Genomic DNA, 27,552 nt, shown 5'->3' with positions numbered 1-27,552 from the left:
ATTATTCATGAAGTCAAATATATTTTCTAAATACTTTGTAAATAATTCAAGTGAAATTGGTTACCATAGATCATGTGGCATTAATAAGAAACATATATCTTGAAAATATAGAATATTTAAGTTAGATCTAGATTATTTTGAAATAATCTTATTTCGCAAAATTATTCCCTTTGAGTATTATAGTAGTCTCTCTCTTATTTATATTTCTATATGAAATTATTTACCTTGATATTTTTTGAGGATTTTTTGGTAGGAAAATAATGATTGATATTAGAATCAGAGGGAATCTAAAATTTCATTAAAAGAAACCTTGAAAGAGAGGGATTAGATAGAGGATATGATCTAGTCAAACCTTAGTGATCTCGACCATATTGATTCAGAGGGAGTAAAACTATGTTGAATATAATTTTAAGTGGCCTACCCCCTATATACATCACAAGGAAGTGATGACTTCCAAATTATCTCACTTGTATTTGTAGAAGTTACTATAAGGTGATGACCTTACAGTAACTTATATTATGAGATCAAACAAATTGAGTATATGGTGAAAATCTTGCATCTCAATATTTTGGGAGGTCATTACTCAAAGAGTACTTGGTGAATATCATTGATATTATGGGATACCAATACTCTTGATATCAAATGTGATATCAAAATGATGGATATCTTCTGATCAAAGATATTCTTAATCTTACTAATACGTCTGTTTATCCTCCCTAGCTAAGAGGGAGTGTTGATGTTTAATAGCCTCTATTCACTAGTACAAAATAAAATATATATGATTAAATAAACTACCAAATATTGTAGATATGTGACTAATTTTGATTACATGACTAGTGGTACTATATTCATTTGGTAGTTCATTTGGTATTTGATTTGGCGGTTCATTTTGTAGTTCATTTGGTAGTTCATTTAGTAGTTCATATTGTTGTTGATTCGGTAGTTGATATGGTATTTGATTTTGTAGTTCATTTGGTAGTTCATTTGGTAGTTGATTGTTGTTAACACCATTTATTGATGATTTATATTCATTAGTAGAAAATATAGTTATGAAATGAATAATTTATTCAATAGTTTAATTTTTAAAATACAAAAAACATGATATTGACTTGAACTAAAATATAAAAACAAATGAAAATATACACATGAACAAGCCACAACATAGTAAAATTAAAAGATTGATTCAATATCATGATAAAGAAAGGTAATATACAATAACACACCAAATATGTCTAAAAGAGTACATAATATAATAAAAATGTCCAAATTGTCTAAAAGTTTCCAACTCTTTCAAATACATCTTGATAGTCAAAATATTTAAACACCACTTTCAAACTAGTGCATATTAAGAAATGATCCAAAATTTTATAACAAATAGAACATTATAAAGCATTGATCAACTATGCCATTATTTGAAAATACTTTAGTGGCCATCATATGAAGGTTTCCTCTTTCTCTTTGAGATGAATGGCTTCATCTATTTTATCTTCATAAGAAAGCAAAACATTACTTGTGACCTTTATAATACTTACATTAGCATCTCTAGTTCCATTGAGGTTGGATCCATGTATAATGAATAGAGAATGAATCCACCCAATAGCTGTAGCATCACCATCATATGGATCCAAAACCTTAACTTTATCCCCTTCTTTGAGTTTTTCAATACATTTCTGCAAAATGAATTGAAAAATACATCAAATTACATAGATTATGAATAGCCAAAAATATAATGCAATAATAATGTAGTTGTGATAAAGATTCATGTTTCTTTTCTAATGGTAAAATATTCTTCTAAAATATAAGAACAATCACAAAATACTATATAAATTAATAATATTATAATTTTATTTGTACATGTCTCAACTTAGAAACTTCCAAAGATTTATTTTTTTGCTATACAAATATTGGGACAAGATTGGTTATATCTTTTATGTGATTAAGAGTAAGTTACCAATGAAAGATAATAGATTGAAAGGAAGAAAAGATGTATATCTTGACTTGACGTGGAATGTGAATAAAAGATAAAGATAATCAAATATAAAGAAATAAATAGTTAGAAAAAAATAATTTTAATTGTGTACAATGAATAAATGAATCATTTTAATGTGATTTCACGACTCTTTTGGGTTATTAGACAACTAACAATAATGTCTAATCAAGAAAATGTAAATTTTTATAGCACCCACCTCAAGCCTAGTACTGCTAGTTTTATAAATATCATGTGAATCCTCTTCAAAGTCAACATAATCACTATCAACATTGTTGTTTCCTTTTCAATTTGCTTTCATATGATTTCTCTACATGTGGTTTAATCATCATGAGGAGTTAATCTAGTTCAAGTAAAGAATGAAAAATCTATATAAAAAAGTCCACAATAGTTATTATATTACCTCAAATTCAGCATAACTATGATTCGGCTGCAAATTATTCTTATTTGCTAGTTCATCATGATCACTATTAATATTAGTAGCTCTATTGCCATGAAGGTATTCTTGTTTTTTTCTTTCTTTGATAAAAAAAAAATTCATGTAGTTAAAATTGATAAAATCTTTGTAGAGAGGAAATAACATAAACTAGTGGTGTGAAAATGCAATTTCAGCAATGTCATGTATGAGAATCAATGCATATGGGTATTGTTTTATATGTATGTATGTATGTATGTATGTATATATGTATGTATGTATATATGTATATATGTATATATATATATATATGTATGTGTGTGTATATATATCTATGTACACACACACACATAGAGATATATAACAATATTATATATAATAATATATATAATTGTGTGTGTGTGTGTGTAGGAATTTGAAAAGACAATGATCAAAATGATGCCGTCAACAATGCAAAAATGCATCAGTACATGAATTAGACTTAACTCACCAATGGAGAATCTTACCTAATAGAAATCTGTGGAATTGCAATCATTCCATGTACAAAGCATTGTAATAATTTAGTATAGCTCTGATACCATGTAAGAATTTTCCTTAGGAAAAAATTCACCCAAGACCAAAAAGCACAATAACTAGCATGAAATAGACCAACAGAGTATGATCAGAATAATAGTATGATATTCAATTCAATGTGAAAGTACACTAGGAGTGCCTATATATAAAGGCCTCTAGAATGCCTAGAAATCAGCATACTGATAAGTCTTACAACCAAGCACATGTCCACCAGAAGTGGACTATCCTCCATTAAGCATAGGAGTAAGTGCAATGATGAGAGAATAATCCTAGTGCAATGATGAGAGAATAATCCTACAAAGGTGTAGCACACAAAATTATATTGTAGACACTATGTACTTAATTAAGAGTTCTAATAGTTGTTTTTTCTACATGACAACTCAGTTAATTATGCAAACTCTAGTGTTGTAGACACCATGTGTCGAATTAGAGTTGCCTGCTCCAGTGTTGTCAACATGACAACTTGCAAGAGTACACAAACTTCTAAGAGTCTCACCTAAGAAATAATAAAATAATGCATAATAATAAAGTAACACATTGACCTAAGTAAACTCAAGTAAAGTGTAATAAGTAAATACTTATTTACACTGACACCCTCCCTTATGTGCAACTTAGGGGAATACACTTAAGCTTACAAAAGCTAGGAAAAAATGTAAGATGGATCTTGGCTACTAGGCCATGTTAGGTACCCATGTACATAATGCAATGAAATCTCTAATAAAGTAGAGAAAGAGGGAAAACCTCATGGGAAAAACCCTCCCCCAAAAAGAGAGATGAAAAGACAAGATGCATGGATGGATGGAGTAATCAAGACCCCCCCATTATGACATACATCAAGTATATAAAATAAAGAAGTATGAGAAGAACACAATCCCAAAGGAGGAAAAGGTCCCCCCATAAGAGAGAGAAGAAAGGAGACAAGGTAGTCCCCCCCCAAATGTAGAATGGCGATCAGTGATAGCTGCTCCAATGTAGAAGCTGATCCATGACTATTGAATAATGTTCCTCTCCTTTTGATGAAATAATATCATAGGTACATATGAGATGCTTCCCCTATGTGTAGAAATAATCTCAATGATCAATGATGCCTCTAAAACATGCTCAACTGTCCCTATATTGATACTAACTGTTGCCCCTTCCAATGCTACTGAAAAGAACAATGTTCGATCTAGCAAGGATGGCTGTAGAACCTATCCCAAAGAACCAACTATCTCCTAAAATGATAAAGAGACCTCCTACAACTTCTATACATAAGAATCCACAATCATATCAACCTGTGAAGATTGATCATGTAGAGAATGGATAAGAGGGTCAAAGTGAGCCCTTGCAACAACTGAAGAAGGGTTGTCATCATCAAAGAGAAGATGTGTATCATCAATGATGACTCCCGAATCTACTATGTATGACTCCACAAACAAACCTAAAATGTATGTCAAGAAGTCATCCACTGATGTTGTTGCTGGAAGACAAGGTGTACCCTACTATGTTGGACCTATCATTGTGGCAATGTATGCATGTGGAATATGCTAATGATGTGACTACAGACTACAACTGTCAATAGGATCCCACATATCTGAATCTGTTGAATCACTATCATTGGTATCACTATCAGTTTCCATAATGTATGAAGTGCATAGAGGATTAGAGGATAAGCTGGGTGAACTTTCCTCAAAGTGAACATTCCTCTCTATGAAAATCTCATGTGTCTCAAGATACATAAGTCTGTATGCTTTAACACCATCTTCATATCCTATGAATGTACAAGGCCTAGGTGGTGGTGCCTTGCATCCCCTGGAAGATATGTTTGCCCATGCTAGACAACTGAAGACTCTGAAGCGTTTCACAACTAGTTTTCTACTGCACCATGCCTCAAAAGGAGTCTTTCCATCTAAGGCATTATAAGGAGACCTATTAAGTATGTGATTGGCACTACTTATAGCTTTGACTTCAAGTATAGGATCTAGAGACTTGGCTTGTATCATGCAACTTGCCACTAACTTAAGAGTTTGTATCCTTAGTGTTGCAACATCTGGCTTGTGTGGACTAAATGCTAGTGGATTTTAAAGATCAATACCCTCAAGTTTGCAAAAGTCTTTAGTCTTGTGTTAACATATCTACTTTCACAGTCTATCTAAAGAACTTTGATGACTTTCCTTGATTTTTCTTCAACATGACTCTTGAAGGCTAGAAACTTATCCAAGACTTCATTCTTGTGATGAAGAAAGTAAACCCATGTGTAGCATGAAAAGTCATCAATGAAAGTGAGTATGTAGTGACCCTAGCTGACTAATGTCACTGCAAAAGGACCTGCTAGTACCATGTGAACCAACTTAAGAACAACTAGTGCTCTTGAAGACTTCCCTTTAGAAAACTTCTCCTCTAGATTCATATACACTAAACATGTTGAACATTCACCTTTGAAAAAGTTAATTGTAGGTAAAGTTTTGACCATATTGTTTGAGAAAAGTTGATGAAGATAGTGGAAGGTAAGGTGTCCATATGTCTCATGCCATAATTTAGTTTGTGAATGAGATTGAGTCAATAAGGCATGTGAAGGAGACATAGGCTCAAAGTGGGAGAAAGAATACAACCTTGTGTCATGATTAACTTTCCCCACTACAACTAATGAATCATCTTTGAGAGTGTGCATCATTATTGAATCTAGAAGGAACTCAACTTTATTACGATCTCCATATTGAGTGATTTGGTAAATTAAGAGAAGATTAGAGCTAAGGTTAGGAACATAGAGAATGTCTATGAATTCTCCATTTTCCATCTCCACATGTCATTTCCCTTCAACTTCCATTTTTGTATTATCTCCTACAAAGATGTGCGGTACCTTGGATTGTTTCAATGAAGAAAAGTCTCCTTTTGAGGAACCCATATGATATGAAGCACCTAAGTCAAGAATCCATTCCACTAAAGAACTTGATTTTTCCATAAGTGCCTACCCTTTTCCCTTTGAATCTGAAGATGAGGATCCTTTCTCCTTATAAGCATTGTGCAGTCGAACATTGTGTTTCTTCATGATGTTCATTAACTCATCAATCTTTTTATGCTAACACTCATGTTCATCATGACCCAACTTCTTGCAATCGGCACACTTTTTCTTCTCCTTATTTGTGTCCCTCTTGTTGTTTGAATTTGAGGAATATTTGCCTTGTTGATTTGATGGTGGTGTTTCCTTTTTTGTATCCTCTTGTGTGTTATTTTTCCACTTCTTCTTCTTACCCTTTCCTTTATTTGAAGTTTGACTAGTTGAACGTTGAGAACCCTCATTATTGGCCACTAATGCCTTAGACTTGGATGACTTGAGAATCCCTATTAATTGCAAATTCTTTTCTTCGTCATCCAACAATTGAGCATAACCATCAAAAGTGATTTTCTAATAGGCAGCCCCTAATGTAGTCTTTGTAGTGTTGTAAGAACAAAAAAATGTGGAGTACTTAGATGGTAGCTTATTATGAATGAGATAGATTAACCTATCATCTTTAATAGGACTACCACTATCATCAAGCTTCATTCTTAATTCATTCACCTTTATGATAAAATCCTATATAGAATCAAATGTCTTAGGATCTAGGGAGACAAGATCATCTTCAATTTTGTAAACATCCTCCCTAGACACTTTTCCATATAGGTTTTTGAGGGCATCCCAAGCATCCTTGGATGTCTTATACTTCTCAATCTGATAGAGGATTTTTTCTTCAACCCCCAATATAATATCACCTAGGGCTTTCCTATCTACAAATTCCCATGCATTAATTTCGCTTTTAGATACTTGATCACGAAATGGTTTAGGAAGGGTACCATCTACATATTGAGAAACTTCTTTATGCATTAATTGACACCATATTTTAATGGACCATGAAGCATAGTTATGTGGTGTTAATTTTGGAAACTTGAAATTTCCCATGATGCAAGAAATGAAAAATAAGAATAGGAAAAGAGGAACAAAACACCAAGAAACACCCCCCCTTTTCACTAAATCAAGAAACCCCCCCAAAATGAAAGATTTTGGAACTTTATACTTAGTGCATTACAATAGCCACTTGCCAATTTTGGCCTTAGTGGTCTTTTAATTTGCTATTTACAACCTCCTTTTGGAGTTGAAAACTAGAACATTATAATGTATCTCAGATATACTGCAATTTTGAAGTTATATCAAAGTATTACAATGCAGAAAAGGACCTAATTCTAAAAGTGATACTTTTTTCCACACAAGACTATAATCTAATTCCAAATCTAGAAAGTAGACAAAAAATAATGCACTTTCAAAAAAACTAGAACCTACTTTCAAATGTAGATGAGCCCATACAGAGCAATTGAAGTTGCAAAGTGTAAGATTAGACAGGTACATTCACTAAAAACTAAAATTTTGACAAATCCATGCACCAAAACTAGAAAAGAACTACACCACTAAATTTTTTAGGAAATTCAAGCCAAAATAATAAAAAATACACCTGATTTGGAGTTTGTATAAGTCAGATATGGCCTCCCAAAGTAAGACTGTCAAATCAAAAATGAATATGGAGAGGGGTCTGATCAGCAAAAGATGAGGTTAAATTTGATAGTCAAATAGCCATTGTAGCAGTTCAAATTTGCTTCCTAATGATGGTCAGATGACCATCAATTTTAAGAAAAAAATGATAATGTTAGCAAACCTGGCCTTGGATGATGTCACCATTGACATCGATAATACAGATGATGATGTTAGTGGCATAGAACTATATGGATGGTATAGAAAAGATAGACGTGTCACCATACAAATCCAACATGACAAGTGACTAGGCCTTTGACATGTGCACAAGCTGGTAGAACATTGACTGGCTGAGGTATCTTCAGACTGCATGGCAACATCTGCAGATGATGTGTGTCTTGATGGAGATGTGGACTGGCCAGATAAAGTCACCGATAAATTTAAATAGACAGTTGATGTTTTTTGGTGCTAGGGGCCAGAATCAAGTTTGTTGTCATCAAAGTATTAAAGTATGGGGCCAAGAACAACTTTACGATGGTCAGAGTTGGTGGATTTAGTCCCACGTCAATGGGAAAAATGAACTAAGAACTATTTAAAACAAATACAAAGTGCTTATTGAAATTGAATTTGGCCACCATGGGTGAGTCTTGTGCTCATCTAATGAGGATTTGTGTGGAATCGCTACCGAATGTGGTTGCTAGATTAAGCAAAGTTGTTGGCCAAAAATGTAGTGAATTGCTCACTAAATAATTGATGGAATATTCCATAGATCATAATGGAATATTCGGTGCAGGGCTAGGGTGTGTTTGCCCAGTTCCTACAAAAAAAAATTGCTACAGCCCCGACAGGCTAAAAAAAATTTAGAAAATTTTTGATAAAAATTGTAGAATAATAGTGATGAAAATGCAAAGAAAAATAAATTCAGATCTAAAAATAAAATTGTAGATCTAAATAACGTTCATATCAAATTTGCAAATCGGGCCTTTGGGTGCCAGTTTGCAAAATTATTTTGCCTCAAACTCGACTATTGCCTAATATAGGAAAATTTATAGTTGATGTTCACCAAATTGACTCTCCAGATGCAATGGTGAGGTTCACTTTAGCTCTAGACGCTCCCAATATCTGTGGATTCTTCATATCTGAATCAAGATATCCTCAAAAAGGGGAAGCAAGATCGGTCTCCAATGGCTATGAAATGATGCTCCTATGGCTCTAATACCATGTAAGAATTTGGTATAGCTCTGATACCATGTAAGAAGAATTTTGCTTAGGGAAAAATTCACCCAAGACCAAGAAGCACAATAACCAGCATGAAATAAACTAATAGAGTATGATCAAAATAACAATATTCAATTCAATTCAATGTGAAAGTACACTAGGAGTTCTTATATATAAAGGTCTCTAGAATTCTTCTAGAATGTCTAGAAATCAGCATACTGATAAGTCTTACAACCAAGCACATGTCCACCAGAAGTAGATTATTTTCCATTAAGCACAGGAGTAAGTGCGATGATGAGAGGATAAGTTTGCAATGGTGTAGCAAGAAAAATTATATTGTAGACACCATTTTCTCAATTAAGAGTTCTAATAACTATGTTTTCTACATGACAAATCAGTTAATTATGCAAACTTCAGTGTTGTAGACACAATGTGTTGAATTAGAATTGCTTACTCTAGTGTTGTCAACATGACAACTCATAAGAGTATGTAAACTCCTAAGCATCTCACCCAAGAAATAATAAAATGATGCATAATAATAAAGTAATCCATTGACCTAAGTAAACTTAAGTAAAGTTTAATAAGTAAATACTTATTTGCACAAAGAAGCATAAGCTGAACTGAGGAAGTTGATTGAGAAAATTTCTCACCAAGACTATGCAAAATAATCATCATATGTTGGTAACCAACATTTAAGTTAGCATGATTTGGAGAGGCTCTTAATATGTGTTCGAAAAATGGTTGTGAAATTGATGTTGATGATTAGACTTCCACCCATACTACTCTTAGATTTGGTAGGATCTATTCTTGCCATATAATTGACAATATCTTCTGCACTTGGTTCTCTACTATTATTTTCCACCTAAAATACAAGATCAATTTTAATGATCATTTAAATAAAAAAATGAAATAAATATCATAATGTAAAATGATCCAAAAAGTCATACACTTACTCCAAATTTGTTTTATTGGCCTACAACCTACCTCAGCCAAAAGTATATCGAGCCCTTACATTATTTCTTTCTCTCTTTCCTTTGTTACTTTTTATCAAATATTCTTCAGAATGAATGCTTTCTTTTAATGCATCCCACTGATTGAGAGTTAAGGTATTTTTAGAACTCTCTTTTCCCTCCATGATTAATTTTCTACAATTGTATCAAAAATTATTTAGTAGAAGCATCATCTTGTTTGTGTAATACTTTCTATAGATTTGTCCACCAATACTCTCAAGTTAAATTAGATTCCACAAAATTTAGGAGTCATTCAGGAATAATGAAGGGTATCTCATATACAGGACATTGTTGATCAACATATCTTAATTGAGTTATTGTAGCTGGATCACATCATAAAAAATATTGTATTGTACTTGTTTCTTTATGTTGTCATGGTGACCAAATGCTGCAACCAACTTAGAAGATTATGTAGAGGTTGTTTGACACTATTTTGGCTACCCAACTTTAGAGGAAAGGATCTTTACAACACCCCTCACTGTGGTTGCGGGCTATTATGTAGCATTAGATTTTGTAAAAACAAAAACACTAATAGTTGTTACACTCATTATTACAACATATTCAATGTTCTAATCCTAAAAAACAATAGTAGTTATGACACCATTTTCAACATCACAATATCTAGCCTCTCATCTTTGACCAAGCAACCCACCATTGAGAATGGCCTGTGTTCTTATCACCTCGTGTAGTATATATACCATCATTTACATCATGAACTTAGGAATATTATTACTTTCTAGAGGATTTTTGTGGCTAAATACTTTTCTCCTCATGCTAAGAAAAGGTGGTGTCAATAGAAAAATAGCAATGTTGGACATCATATTCTGAGTATTTATCCTCAAGCTACAATGGATATACGATAGTATGAGATCTGTAGAAAAAAACTAGGGAAAGGATTTGAGACAACTATTTAGGTGCTACCTAGACTTTGCAATATTAAGTTTGAGAGTGGAGTGAAAGGTGAACTCCATTTTGTTGACACACAACATGGATACTAACTAACTTTAGGGGTACTGGTCTTGAAGTATGGAAAAGGAGTCCAAGAAAGTGTTTATGAACAACTCTATTTTGTTTGCAATGACCAGTTAAGAATAATTTTTACACCTAAGTTGAAGATGGTTTTTGAAAAAAATAGCATTTTTCTTGCAAAAGTGTTTTTTTGTGTGATGGCTTTTTGCTATTTGCAGTACTGTGGTATGCATTTTTTTGCATAGATTGCTCTTTTTTGTTTTTTGGAAAATTTTTGTCTTTGTATTTTATTTGATTATAAAATTTTCACTTTGGTTTGATTGAATTTCACAATTTCTATCCATTACACAAAGTTAGCTCTATTTTAAGGTTTCCAAGTGATTCCCTTCCCAGATACATGTGTCAGATACCTAGATATGGATATTATGATCCCAGACAGCAAAATTTTATATCTAGTAATTTATTTATGAGCTTGTATTTGGTTTTTTCCAATATGTCTAGATATGAATCCAAACCACCCGGCACTATATCTAGTTAAGGGTTTAAAAAAGCCGTTTAAAAGTACAAATTAAAGAAATAATACTTTAGAATTAATTTGTACACACACACATTTAAATCATTATAGGCACATAGTTTATAATAGATGAAATATTATGAATGAAAAATAGAAAAATAATTTCTATGTAAGATGGTGTTGGAAATTTGTCATATTTGTAATTGTAGGAGATACAATATTCATTTCCATGCAACTCCATTTTCTTGTTAAATTAGTGTGTTTACTTTCAAAGTTCAATCTATTCATGAAATTCTCATTATTTTTGATACGAGCTTGTTGAGTTTTACATTGATAATATTGAATACATTTACATTTTTGTTTCCAAACTAAGGTAGAAATAAACTTTCTCCTAATTCATTAGTATTGACTAGCAACTAGACACCCAATTTCACCTTGTTTAAGATCGAAAAGTTTAATCAATCTATAACATAACATGTTGGCTGTTACCTAAAGATGACTTACATTTTTACTTCTTGTAGTAAGATTTTTTTGTAGAGGGACTTTGGATAGTGGCTTATTATTTCAATAGTTAGTAGAATCAATGCATGAATCTAATCTATGACATGCCTTGCTCATAATCTTAAGTAAATTGCAATATTTTTATCCACATTATTGTATTTGGGTTTACCACTTTGGAAATTGTAATATCACTATTAGGATTCAACTATGTAGTTTTTGAGTCAAATTAATTGAAATATGCATTTTTTGGTATCAGATTGGTTTTGACAAGTGAGTGTCAATACACTTAAGTTATTTACTTAGTTCATGTTGAACTAGTAGCATATACCGAGCACAATATGCAAGTATTAGACCATACCAAGTCATAGTGAGTGCTGAGCCACTCATGTGTTGAGTCATTCAAGTGTCAAGTAGACAAACCATGCCGAGTGATTTAGGAGCGAGTAAACAATGGATACCAAGCATTACAAATGTCGAGTCACAATAGAAGGATTAGTGTATGCCGAGCATCAGAGACTTTAGATGTCGAGAGAAATAGTTTTGACATATTTTTTTGTAAAGGCACAAATAACTATGTAAACCACTTTTGAGCTAACTTAAGGATGAATTATGATATTTTGGAAATAAGGATGAATCTCTAGTTGGATTCCCTATGCAATTACATGTAGCCAATTATAAAATGGGAAGGTTTAAGTGGCAAAATAGATGAATCTCAGCCATAGACTCATACCTAACCCTAAGTCACTAAGTCTTCTTAAGGAGGATGAAAACCAAAACTCTCTATGAGTGTGTAATGAATTGAAGGAGTGAAGAGAGAAATTTGCATGTGCAAACAAAGCATTCATGGTGACTTAGAAGTTGTAAAGTGAAACTGCATTGCAAAATTAGTTTAATAAGAATAGAGGATAGAGAAGAATATACAGAAAAAAGACATTTGATTGAGAAGGATCAAGAAGACAAGTGTTTAGAGGTGATATGTTATTAGGAAAGAGTGTGCTAACCATAGGATCAAAGCTGAGACATTCTAACAGGTGATTTTAGTCAAAATCTCTTAACAAATTTGTCCTAATAGGCTATATGAAATCCTTTAATAGGGTGCTTACTTAGTTATGAGTTAAATTCCTTTAGCAAGGCACACTAACAGAGTGTTGAAATACTCTAACAAGGTGAGACCTAATAGTCTTTGTAAGCCTTTAATAGGGCAAACCTTTCATAGGGTAGATCATGTTTCATGGTCAAAACATTGTAACCTTCATTGGATACACTTTATTACTATAGTAGTAAAGATTTGTGGGTTTCATCCCCACCCTAGTTTTACCTTCTCACTTGGCAAATTTTTGGGTAATCATATTTGGTGTTATGTGTGTGATTAATAATGTTTTTACATTATTTAGATGTATACTTTACATGCTATTTTAGTTTACTCATTGAATGCATAAGATTGATGTATGGTGAAAGTTTTGGGTCCAAGTTTAAATTATTGATTCACACCCCACCCCCCCTCAAAAGTTTACCTTTCCTATTGTAATTCCAACAATTGGTACCAGAGCTTTGCTTTGGAAAGATCATAAAATGGAAGTCTACAAGTTGGGAAAGACTATTGAGAATTAAGAGATTGAAATACATCTCCTTCTACATTAACTAAATCAAGCAAGAGAATACCTAAAGAGTTCCTTGAAGAGAAGGAAAGAAATTGCTATTGTGGAGAATGAAACACAATATAAAGAGATAGACACTACTAAGCTATTTGTAGATGGAGACTCAAATGAATTTCATGTAGTAGTTGCAGATCTAATGGAAAATAATAGAGCCCAAGATGAGGAAATAAAAAATCTCAAGTTAGAGCAAGAATCACAAGCTGTGTTTCTATGTGAGCTGATGGAACAAAAGAAGAAAGCCATAGAAGACAAAGCCATGATTGAAGAAGACAAAATAATTTTTCCCAATACACTAGAAGAGAAGTCCACAAAGCTAACCATGATTTACAACATGCAATTCGATACTCTAAGTCAAATGATGTATGTCAACTATGAACTAAATGTTAAGGACATTGAGATAACTACATTGAAGTTGTAGAATGAACAATTACAGAGTGACCTAAAGAGAGAAAAAAATTTGTTGAAAGTTTCAACAAACCAAATGAAGCCATCAAATATTTTGAGCAATTATTGAGATCCCCTAGATCTAACAATGATACATCTAGACTGGGATGCACAAGTACTAAAGAAGGAGAATCATCCAAAAGTGATGAAGAAAGGAATAACAAAGGTAAGAACTCCAAACATACTTGTCATAATTGTGGTGGGAAAGGACATACTGCTAATGTGTGTAGGAGCAAGATTATAAATCAGAATGTCAATCACGAGAGAATAATTCACTACCATAAGTGCAAGAAGAAAAATCATTAGGCACATGAATGTAGAACCAAGGCCATGCATACAAAAAGATTTGAAGGTTATTGCTACAACTATTAGAAGTATTGATATAGAGCTTTTGAATGGAGATCCAAATCCATGTGGTCATCAAATAGACAAAAAAAGGTAAGGATCAACAACAACTCTTATAACTAGGATTATAATACAAGGTATAGCTACCATTACTATCAAGAATATGGATATGTTCCTAAGAATTGTATTAGAACACACGGTAACTAAAAAAGGTGGTTGAGTCAAATCACATGGTTCAGTTATTTAAAGAATGGTCACATTAGTAGGTATTGTCCAACTAGGTCAAAGGCACTAAGTTGTGAATTTGATAAAGGAAAAGGCAAGGCAGATGCTAAACACATCATAAATGAGATGAACAAGACATGGAAGAAGAAAGATGATTGCAGCACATCACATGAAGAAGGGATCACTTCACCCAATGGGTCAAGTGATCACACCTCATCAAACTAGGCAATCAAGAGTTATGTGGGACTGATATTTACAGCTTATATCATAAATCAATTCCAAAGGAGATAGTACTGAAAAGATTACATTATCATGAGATGTTGTTAGGAATTCAAGTTAAATATTTGAGTTTTTCATGTTATTGCCAAGCATGAAATATTTCCTATGTATGCCGAGTGGAATGTTAGAAGATGTCAAGCTAGCAGTCCTACTAGTTGATGTTGAACTCATAGTTGTTGCTGAGTGATGGAAATGTCAATGGATACCGAGTGAGCTTGAAATTGGTTGATGCCAAGCTAATAGCTATGTAAGCACTCAACATTTATTGCAAGGTTTTCAAAGGTTATTTGATCAATTTTAGCTCATTTTTCATCACTTCAAATTCAAGAAGGAGTGAGCAGAGTAGAAGGTGATCTAGAAATCTATCCCAAGTGTTTGCAAAAGATTTTAATAGCACTTCAACTCTAGTTTGTTAGAATTCCTAAGGTACTTATTAAGAGCTAAGCTACATAACTTAAATTTCATCAACCCTAATTTCTCATTTATGGCCTCTAGTTTAAAGAATGTAGAAGGGAAGAAAGTTTTGAATGTCTAGTTAGTGAGTAATGTAGTTAAACAACCCATTTTCAAAGCTATTCCTAACATTGTGTATAAGCAAGATCATTTTGGTGCATTGAGGATGATTCCATTGAATATAATAATGGTGCAAGATGTGAGAAGATACTATAACTATAAAATTGGTAGCATTGGTGAGATCGAGATTAGGGATGCATACAACAGGTTATGTGATAATGATGTTCTCAAGGAAGAGTTCAAAATCATTGAGAGAAAGGAATTAACACTAGCCCTAGATTTTTTGAATGTATTTAAGACAAAGTGGATTATAATTATGCTTAGCTAAATCCATGATGGTTCCTTATGGCTAGAGAAAGGACCTATTAAAATAACTAAGAGAATAATCCATAGGGCTACTAGTTAACCAAACCTAGATTGGCCTAAGACACTAAGAAGTGATTGAGAATAACACTGGAGCTGTCTGGAATAAGAGAGGCATGACAATAGACACAATCATTGATCCTTTGATAGAATTTTCTATAAGGGTGATATCACATAAGTTTTACCAATCTAGTAGATTGAACAAGGTACCCTATATTGCTATGGATGTTGGATATAAGATTGTAAAGAAAGATCATAAGTATGATCTAACTGAGCTACAACTTCAACAATTGATGGAGAACCTTGGAGAAATCAAGGAAACTAAAAGTGCACAGTGCAAATTTGGTTCAATTTTGATTTGTATATTCTTTTATGTGGAAAATAGATTCCCCTCATTTGAAAATGTGGGATGGAAGACCAATAGATTAGTTGTAGTACAGATTGGTTAATATATTGAGTAGCTAGGAGAGAATTTTGAATCATTGATGACAAGTTACTTTGAAGATTTCACAAATTCAATGAAGAAGAGACTAAGAATACTAGTATCCTTAGTTGAAAAAAACTATGATGACATCTATTTTCTTTTGGATGCTGATTATACTTTTGTGCAAACTACTACACCAAAAGTAAGATGGTTGAGGCCACTTAGTTATGAAATAAATGTGGATGAAGCCTTTGTAGCCATAACAACCTTACATGTAGAAGAGGTAGATAAAATAGCAAAAATATTTTGAAATTATGAAGTGGAAAATTCTAATATCACCATGGAATTGAAGATTGCTTCGGTCATCAAGAGAAAGGACAAGTTGGTGAAGAAACTGAAAGCTAAGTTTGGAGAGGGTGTCAAGGAGGTAGAAGAGGAAGAAGAAGAGGATGAAGAGGAAGAATAAAATCAAGCACAAGCACCTCTAGCTTTTACTCAAGGCATGGGAGAAGACCAAGAAGAGGAGGAGACTGAAGGTTCCAAGGGAGAAGAAGCTAAGGAAGCACCTACTCCTGCTAAGCCAAAGAAGAGAAAGGCCAAGGCACAACCTATGGCAAGGGAAAAAAAAATTATAAAACCAAGTTATCCCAAGCCCACTACACCTACTACAAGGGCTAGCACACATGAAACTACCCAAAAGGCCAAGGAAAAGACCAAGAAAATAGAGTAAGGAGGTCAAGAGAAAAGGAGACCAAGAAGGAAGTATGTGGCACAAGTAGATTTTGATGAAGAGAAAACATATTTAGATGACAACAACCAATTTAAGGTGGTGAGTCATAATCCTCTTTTAGATCTTGAAAATTTATGTGAAAATATTAGAAACAATGTAGACCTATCAGGATTTGGTCATGTTGATTTTGATAACTTGGGTAAAGTACAGAAGAACCAAGTGGAAGAAGCCATATATGCTATAAAGGAAAAATTTAAGACAACTCCACTAGAGATTGCCAACTCAATGCCTAAAAGTCTATATGATAGAGTTGAGTAGAAATGACACTATTGCCTAGACTTGGAGAAAAAAATAAGAGAAACATCTTTAGCCCAAGTAATGCTTGAACTAAATAAGATACATATTGCCAAGACTGTAAATAAATATGTAGTTAGGTTTGTACCTAAATACAAAGCCTTTAGCATTCTATAGAACAATATTGATGATGTAGTTAAGAAATCCACTCAAATGTGGAAATTGACTTATGGGTTGACTACAACAAAGGAAGATGAATAAGAACCCATTGAAGTGAAGGATGATGAATATAATAATCAAGGTGAAAATGTTGATAGAGGAACAACAATGGAAATAGATGACAAGGAAAATTTTGAGCCTAAGCAACTAGAAGAACAGAGTGTGAGAGACACACAATTGCCAAGTGTCAATCCTCCACATGTCACAAGTGAGACTACTGAGACCATAATTGTCAAGGATGTTTCTAATATCACAACTCAAAACATCAATCCACTTACTAAAGATTACTTAAAGAAGATATTAAATCAATCTATACTGCAAGCTAAACTTTGTGAAAATCTAATTTTGGTTAGTGTAGATGAACTACAAAAGATAGTGGCTAATGTTACAAGGAAAAAGGTGAACCACAAGAACCACCTTCCCCCATCCCTTTATTCACTAATGTACAACCTTTGGTCCAAATGCAAAAAACTACATCTACCAAGGTTGATACAATCAAAAAGATTGACACTGTTGAGAAGAAGACAATAGAAGAACAAGCCACCACTATAGGACATCAAGAAATAGGTCAAATAGACTTATCTACACCTACAACACAAGGACAAGGTGCAAGTTAATTCATTGTTGTAGAATAGGGCAAGCTTGAAGAGATAGAGCTAACACCTAAGGTGAAGGAAAAAGTTTCCATACAAGCTCTGGTAGCCTTACCAGCATTTGGCACTCCTTCCACACAAACTCTTTGGAAGATGAGCATAGATGTTGCTCCATTACAAATCTTAGTGTCGAGTCCAATTTCATCAAAGGCTAAGGAAGTAATCCAATATGGAGATGTGAGCCACGATGAAGAAATTTTTTTACAAAAATTTGATTTTGATACAATGACAATAGAACAAATGGGCATATTGTAGCAAGCCCTAGCAAGGAAAAAGCATCAAGAAATGCTTAGGAGGGAGCATCGGCAAAAGTAGGCACTTCAAGACATCAAAGACATCCATTTAGATGCATTTATTCTACCAACTCTAGATTAGACTAAGCCACTAATAGACCAACTAATAGATATAGTGGAGAAGGTTAATAATGAAGACCTTGATACTAATGCCAAATTATTAGAGTGGTCAGAAAAGAAATTCCAGAGCAATGTAAATGAGAAAATATCTAGTGATATAGCACTAACACAAGTTGCATTGGCAACAAAGGTTGAGGATGTGGAGAAGGTACTTGAGAACATATTCTCATTATGCACTAAATGATGCAATCCCTCACTCTTCACCCAAGAGACTAGAAGTCACATTTTGAGTCTAGAGAGCTAAATTTCTACATCAAGTTATAGACTACCATCCAATCTAGCTTAGAGTGAGAAGCATTTTAGGACATTGCTTTAGACACAAAGTTATTTAGTTGTATCGACAATAGATGAGGCCAACATAAGGGCCAAACTAACTAGCATACAACCAACCCTCACCCCCCATATGGAAATATTGCATAACGAGCTAGGATATGCTGAAACTCTAATGAATAAAGACCCCAATCTTTTTGCCTTAGATGGTCTAGTTCACCTTGCTACCAAGCTTGCAATCCAAATTAAGTCATTGGATGTAGCATGTGAGAACTGGGATGCAGCTCTCAAAACAATATTTGATGTCCATAAATCCCTTTTGGACAAACACACAATAAGTGCATAGCCCATTGATATAAGTGTCAAAAAGGGGGAGATATATATTTTGGGGGAGAATAACAAGAATAGTGAAGAATAAGATAAAGAGGGAGAAACATTTTTTTGAGAGAAATAACAAAGGGGGAGACATAAGAAAAATGATAAATGAGGAAGAACATCACAATACAAGAAGTATCAAATGAAAGAGTTTAAGCATGAAGTAAAAGTGTATCAACAGAGATAGATTTACTTAGTAGGAGCATAGAATTTTGGTTACAAAATAGACATATCAACTCAGGGGGAGTTGTCAAATTTTGAGGTATCTAATTTATTGGAAAATTATGAAAATTTGAAGCTTTGTATATAAGCTAAGTTATGCATATGTTATCCTCAAGAGAATAAGGATGTTAACATATATTCAATTGTGTTTGACACTCATGTCAAAGAGGGAGATTTTTTATCTCAGATTGGTTTTGACAAGTGTCAACAAACTTAAGTTATTTACTTAGTACATGCTGAACTAGTAGTGCATGTCGAGCACAACATGTAAATATTACACCATGCTGAGCCATAGTGAGTGTCAAATCACTCAAGTGCCAAGTAGATAGACCATGCTGAGTGATTTAGGAGCCAAGTAAATAGTGGATGTCGAGCATTATAGATTTTGAGTCACAATAGAAGTATTAGTGTATGCCAAACATTAGAGACTTCAGATGCCAAGTGAATCATTTTTGACATATTTGTTTGTAAAGGAAAAAACAACTATTTAAACCATTTTTGAGCTGACTTAAGGATGAATTATGATATTTTGGAAATAAGGACAAATGTCTAGTTGGATTCCCTATGCAATTACATGTAGCCAATTAGAAAATGGGAACGTTTAAGTAGCAAAATGGATGAATCTTAGCAATAGATTCATACCTAACCCTAAACTCTCTATGAGTGTAATGAATTGAAGGAGCAAATATAGAAGTTTGCATGTGCAAATAGAGCATTCATGGTGACTTAGAAGTTGTGAAGTGAAAATACATTGAAAAATTAGTTAGAGTAGAATAGAAGATAGAGAAGAATGCACATCAAAGAGACATCTAATCAAAGAGGATCAAGAAGACAAGTGTTTAGCATAGGATCAAAGCTGAGACATTCTAACAGGTGATTTCAGTAAAAATCTCTTAACAAAGTAATCCTAATAGGCTATATGAAATCCTTTAACAGGGTGCTTACTTAGTTGTGAGTTAAAGTCCTTTACCAAGGCAAACTTCTAATAAGGTGTTGAAATCGTCTAAAAAGGTGAGACCTAATAGTCTTTGTAAGCCTTTAATAGGGCATACCTTTTCTAGGGTAGATCTAGTTTCATGGTTAAAACATTGTAACTTTCATTGGATACACTTTATTATTGCAGTAGTGAAGATTTGTGGGTGTCATCTCCAACCCAATTTTAACTTCTCACTTGGAGGGTTTTTAAGTAATCATATCTAGTGTTTTTTGTGTGATTTCTTATTTTTCTACATGATTGAGATGTATATGTTTTACATGTTATTTCAGTTTACTCATTGAATGCATAAGATGGATGTATGGTGAAAGTTTTATGGGTCCAAGTTTAAACTATTGATTCACACCCCCCCCCCCCCCCTCAGAATATTACCTTTCCTATTGTAATTCCAATAGTAATCATAAAATTTTAAATTAACCATGTATTTTCCTCTAGGGTTAAGCCTTTTAGCTTAACCTTTGAGCTAAAAGCTAAGTGTGCTTAACCTTGGATGAAGCTACATGACTAACCCCATTTATCTTTGCTACAATACTGGGATGGATGGCCTTGTTTGAAGGGCTTGATACTTCACCCTTATGAGAATCACTTAGATAAAAGGAGTGTTTGATGTATCAAATCATTCAATACATAAGATGACCTAATGTATAATAATGAGACTGAAGTGAAGTTTCATAATTTGACTTGATGTATAATAATGAGACTTACATGATTTGTAGAAAATCAACATTTCTAAATGATTTTTATTTCATACTAACAACCCATGACCTTCCAAATTGTCTAGCTAGGCACTGATGCTCACAAAAACTAAGAAGCACTAGTCATTGAATCTAGCTAGGCACTAGTGCTCACAAAACATGAGAAGCAACAAAAATTTTTAGGAGGTTAATGTTAGAGTAAAGCATTAATTTAAATTCATTTATTAAATTCTCATTATTCCCTTCTTAAGATTTCACTTTATTCACCTTTTACATTCTCATTTAATAATTAATTAGTAATTATTAAATAGCATTTACCTTTTAGGTTACCCTTTTTAGGTTTTGATCTCCTTCTATAAGGATAGATTGTTTGTAACTATCTTGCATCTTTTTCATTTTTGAGGATACAATTTACATATTTTTAGAGAAAAATCCTCTCATCTTTTTCTTCTATGAAAAGTTTTTACATCTAGGTATTCTTCTGGCTTTATGGATTTGTATTGCTCAAATCATTCATGGTATCAGAGCCAGATCTATTGTAGCTTGTTTAGTATTTGGAGGAAAAAGAGAACAAGGGTTTGATAGAATAGATCTAGAGTTTTTCATGTATTTCTTGTGAAAATAGGGGGGTCTCTAATTTTCAAAGTGCTTTGAGGCCAAATAGACCTCACTGATGGATTCAAAAGGTGTCAAAACCCCCGTTTTCATATGAAGTTTGTCAATTTTGGACAACATTGATCTAGGAGTCAAAAAATTTTGTACAGTAGGGTTGTATGGCCTTTGCATGCAATCTAAGGCATTTTTTTAACACAAATCACAAAAAAAAATATTAAAAACTATGAATTTAATACCATTGCAGTCAACTAACCATAGCAATCTCATTGTGGTTACTGTTGTAGTCTCTACTAGAGATCACCACTTAGCAGCGTGGCTCCACTCTGCTCTAGCCCTCCACCCTACCACCACCACTGTGGGTTGTGAGTTTTTTTAAAGAATTTATTTAATTTTAATTTTTAAAAAAAAAATTTCAAGATTTTGGGGTCCTTGTTGGTTTTTTTGATTTGAAAGAAGTGCTAGAAAGCTAGTTTTGAGACAGAGACTATGGATCATTTATTTTTGAGAATTTTTCCTAGTTTGGTACCTATTTTGGTGCTCAAATTCTATTGATGACTTCTATCTTCTAGGCAGCATAAATTCTTTGTTATAGCTCTATTTTCATTGCAAAAGAAAGCATCAGAAAGCTCTTCTCCATAACTATCTAGATTCTTTGTCATTTCACTAGTATTTTGTACTAGGTATTTGTGATTCATATCTAAAGCTATTTTTCTCTTTTCTCATTTTCACTTTCCTTCTGTAAGTTGGGGTTCAATTATTTGCATTGTGGAGGGTGCTTTTATATTAATTTCTCTTATTATATAAGCATATTAGAAAACTTCAAAAATCCCTTCTAAACTAATGGTCAAGACCTCTACTTGTCTAGTACTTCTAAGCCCACACAACTATCATACATGAAAAACCCATTTGCAGTAGCTTCTCCATTCAAATGGGTTGTGATCTTGTCTAGATACAGTGCAACCAATTTTTCAAAGTCAATACTAGACTTTGTAGCATAAGAATAAGATGGATGAAGATATGGGTTTGATTTCATTGAGTTTTTTAGATAGCTTATAGTTTCATCTTAAAGAGTTTTCCACTCCTCAAGAAATGTGGAATAAGTTTAAAGACTTGTTTGGCACCATCAACGAGTTTAGAGCACTTTAGATTGAGGAAAAACTTACTTCTCTTATACCTAATTCTTTCCCCTCTATTGAGGACTTTCTTATGAGGTTCAAATAGTAGAGGAATTTGTTACAAGGATGTGAGAAAGAGAAGATAGATAAGGAGTGCATCTACCTGATTCTCTCCAAGCTTCAAGGAAATTTTTAGATTTTCTCTTCTACCTTCCATTCCACTATGGATGTCTTGGGTCCTAGATTTATGATGCCCACTTTTGAGGTCTTTTGTGATCAATTGACCATAGAGTAGTCCAAGATTATATAGTTGGATACTATCACCTATTCAAAAACTCTGGCATTGGTTGCTTAGACATATACAAGGAAATATGAGAAGAAACTGAAGCCCAAGACAAATTTAGTAGGCAGTGAGAGTTCCTCCAAGCCTACTCCTAAATTAGATGCTTAGGATCCCTTTCAAAAGGGTAAATCTTCTAAGTTTGGTGAGTCTTCCTCCAAGACTAAGAAGCTCATAGGTGATCCTTGTAGTTTTTGTGGCAAGGAAGGACATCTGGTATCTAGGTGCTGGAAATGTCTTGAGGCTTTAGAGAAGGCCATGCAACAACATAGTATTTCTTCTCTAAAGCCACCACCACCTCCCTCATGGAAAGGACATGCCCTTTCTACATGAGAATTATCCTCTACAAATACTTGGATTCTATATTGCAAAGCTTCACACCATATGACACACTCACCTAATTTGGTTACCTCACTTGCTCAGAGTATTACTATATAGATTTTAGTTGGTGATTCTACATAGTTTTCATTCACGGGTTCAAAAACTATCTCTGTAGAGGGTGGTTCACTAGAGGATGTTCTCTTGGTTCTGGTCATTTGTATGAACCTCCTTTCTATCTTTCAAATTTTTCATTTTGGCTCTAAGAGACTATTGAGTTATCACCACATGATGTGGTTATTCTAGACCTCCATGATCCTAACTTGGTTATTGCTATAGGGAGTGTTGATCTTTAGTATCACTTATATTAGTTTGATGGATTTGAGAGCTCTGATTTTACATGTGTTTGTCTCATTTCTTATGTAGACATAGTGAGAAAACTTTGGCATGATCATTTTGGTCATGTCAACTACAAATATCTATAATAGATGAGTACACAGGAGCTAGTGATTGGGTTACCTTAGATCTCTTGTACTAACAATGTGTGTCAAGGTTGTGCACTTTTAATCATAGAGATCATTTTATGGCAGGTAGATCCACATGTGCTAAGGCACCATTGGAGTTGATACATAGTGATCTTATGTCATTTCCCACTCCATCTTTTCTAGGTGCTCAATATGTGCTCACCTTCATAGATGACTTATCTAGATGCAAATGGGTGTCCTTTTTCAAGTACAAGTCTAATGTCTTTGATTCATTTTGAATATTTAATACATTTGTGGAGAAGAAGTTTGGTCTCTCTATCATGCATATACGCATTAAAAATGGGGGGAATATGTGAATCAATCTTTTAGAGATTTTTGTACTAAGTATGGTTTACAACATTAGTTCATAGTTTCCCACACCCAAAAATAGAATGTAGTTGCAGAGAGAAAGAACAAGACATCATAGGAGATGGCCAATTGTATGATACAATCTTGAGTTATGAGTTCTTCATTTTGGGCTAAGGATATCAATTTTAATCAGATGCCTCACAAGGCATTGTGACACTTGACTCCTAAGGAGGCTTGGACTCATGTCAAGCTTGATGTTAGCTCGATGTTTCTACATTCCACTTTTTTGGTAGTGAGGCTTGGGCATTTATTCCATATGCTCAGTGGAAAGCCATGGAGTAGAAGAGCTGACTACTCTTTTTTTTTGGCTACTGCAAGGATGAGAAGGTGTATAGGTTGTTTGATCCTAATTCCAAATATGTCTTGTTTCAAAGAGATCTTCAATTTGATGAGTGTTATCCTCCATCTCCATCTCTAGCTTCTTCCTCACTACCCAGTACTTCCTCTACTCCTTGACATGATTACATATCCTTTGAGGAAGATCTAGATATCAATCCTCCTTAACCACCTCCACCAAATGTTTTATGAGTGCCCAAGTGAACTCATGATACTCTTGATGCCACTGGACCTTTCCCAAGTGATCCTATAGATGCTCATCACACTCATGCTTAGACAATAGATAGCGGTCATTTGTGTCATGCATTTTAGACGATCCTTAGATCTTTTCATAGGAAACATGAGACTTAGAGTGGGATAGGGCTATGACTCTTCTTTGATGAAGAACCACACATGGGATCTTTGTCCTCTTCTAAAATGAAGAAAGTTGGTTCAATGCCGATAGGTGTACTCTACCAAGCATGCTACAAATGGTTCTATTAATAGGTACAAGGCATGTCTTTTTGCAAAGGGTTTTTCATAGGTTGAGTGTATTGATTACTCTGAGACCTTTTCCCCTATTTCAAAGATGAATTCTATTCACCTTGTACTCTCTCTAGCAACTTCACATGGATGGATAGTTTATCTAATGGATGTAAAGAGTGCCTTTTTGCATGAGACCTTCACGAGGAGATCTACATGGAGCAATCTCATGGTTTTGTGTGAGACTCTTCATTAGTATATCAGCTTCAAAGGTCTTTATATCATCTCAAATAGGCCCCTATGGCTTGGTATGAGAAAATGGATTCCTTCTTGTTTGCTTCATAATTAGCTCGGTGTCATTCCAATCCCATAGTTTACATTCAATATTATGGGGATGACCTCATCATTATAGGTAGCTTAGTTTCTATGATACAGAGTTTTTGACAAGCATTGAGAGAGTAGTTTGAGATGATACACCTTGGAATTTTGCACTATTTTTTGGGCCTATAGGTTGTTCAACCTTTGGAGGGGATAGCCATACTCCAACAGAAGTATGCCCTTGATATGCTATAGAGATTCGTCATGATTGATTGCAAGCTTGCACGCACACCTTTTCAATTAGGTGTTGTTTTATCTACCACTTTCTCTATACCTACAGTGGATTCCACTCTATAAAAATAGCTTGTGGGTAGTTTTTTGTACTTCACACACACACACACACACACACACACACACACACACACACACACACACACACACACACACACACACACACACACATCATGATATTCATTTGTGGTTGGTCTTGTCTCTCAATTCTCCCATGATTTGCATGAGAGTCATTGGCAAGATTCCAAACATACAAAATGTTATGGCATTCACTACACATTAGGGGATCCTCAAATTGTTGGTTTCATAAATTCAGATTGGGCTAGTGATATTGATGATCACAATTCTACTTCTAGTTTTGTCTTTTTTCTTAGTTCTAGTCCTATTACATAGTCTTTCAAGAAGTAGCATGCTCATGCATTATCATCTATAGAGGTAGAATATAGGGTAGCTATATTGGCTAGTTAGGAGGTTTTGTGGCTTCAAAAATTGATGAGAAAGTCTAGATTTCCTCCTAATAGTCCCACCTTTCTATGGTGTGACAATCAGAGTGCTACACACATTTCTTGCAACTTATTTGAGCATCAATAGACCAAGCACATTGAGCTTCACATGCACTTCATCAAGAATCTCATTCAGGATGGTGCCTTGAGCTTGGAGTACATTCCTATTGCTGAGCAAGTTGCAGACATCTTCACTAAACCTTTTAAATTCCTACGGTATCTTTAGCTATGTTTTATGCTTGGGGTAAAGGAAGTTGTCCTTGGGGGGTCTTAGTGATGAGTCCTTCCTTCCTTATTTTTCTACTATCTCTTTTTGGAGTAGAGTTTTTCCCGCTAGGTTTTCTCTATTTCTTTGTTAGAGTAGAGTTTTTCCCACTGGGTTAGAGTAAAGTGTTAAATTAAATTTATTTATTAAATTCTCTTTATTCTCTTCTTAAGATTCCACTTTATGCACCTTTTTCATTATCATTTAATAATTAATTAGTAATTATTAAATAGTATTTACCTTTTAGGTTACCATTTTTAGGTTTTGATCTCCTTCTATAAGGTTAAATCATTTGTAATTATCTTGCATCTTTTTCATTTCTAAGAAGACAATTTGCATATTTTCATAGAAAAACCCTTTCCTCCTCTCATCTTTTTCTTTTGTGACACGTTTTTACATGCAAGTATTCTTTGGGCTTTGTGGATTTGTATTTCTCAAATCCTTCAGTTAATGTGTACTACTAAGTGCTTGGTTGGGGATGAAACTGGTATGATCATTTCTATAGTTAGTTGGAATGAGCAAGGTATGTTTCTTGTCAATGTCTGTCTTATTTGAAATCCCAACTTGAACTAGTAATGTACATCTTATTGTAAATATGTGTATGATGGTGTCTTTATGCATGTTTTACATTTATTCTCATTACTTGGCGAATCATTTCTTACATTTTATGGATGTTAGATTTGCATAACCACCATTGAGAATAATTGATTAAGAAATATAATTAAGATTAATGTTGTCAAGATTATTTTCCTGTTCATGTTTGCATCTTTGAGATAGTTTCTCTCGTAATGGTGTTTCTTTCCACATTTCTTAGTAAAAATAGGGATTTGATTGAACAAATAGTTTTATCTAGATCTCTATGCATGTATTATAGGAATTAGCTTATTTTGAATTTTAATATTTAGCTACTGTCTCAAAATATAATTATTATAATTTGATCATTCCTAGTTCAACATTCTGAAAGTTATCTTTCTTTCTTTTTCTTGAAAAAGGTTGTGATAATACTAAATTCTATTGGATATCATCTTCTTTTATCTTATGGTTAGTTGGTTGAAAAAAACCTAGAACAATAACATCTACTTTTGCATGTTGGTCATTTATATTAGGATTGGTTGAATTTAGTAAATCCACTAGCCATAGCCTATTTTCATTCAACAAAAATGTTTCACTTTAATCTTATTAAGAAATCTGATCCAAGAAATCAGGATGAAGTAGAAAACCCAAAGAAAATATTGCAACAAAATTGGTATTTCTAGAGAAAGTTATAAATAGCTTGATTAGGATCGGTAGTTTTTCCAACATGTCAAAGGTTT

Source organism: Cupressus sempervirens, chromosome 4 (assembly GCF_028749045.1).
Source record: "Cupressus sempervirens isolate cs-2001-9-10 chromosome 4, ASM2874904v1, whole genome shotgun sequence".
NCBI lineage: Eukaryota > Viridiplantae > Streptophyta > Pinopsida > Cupressales > Cupressaceae > Cupressus > Cupressus sempervirens.
Note: the sequence above shows the minus strand (reverse complement) of the source record.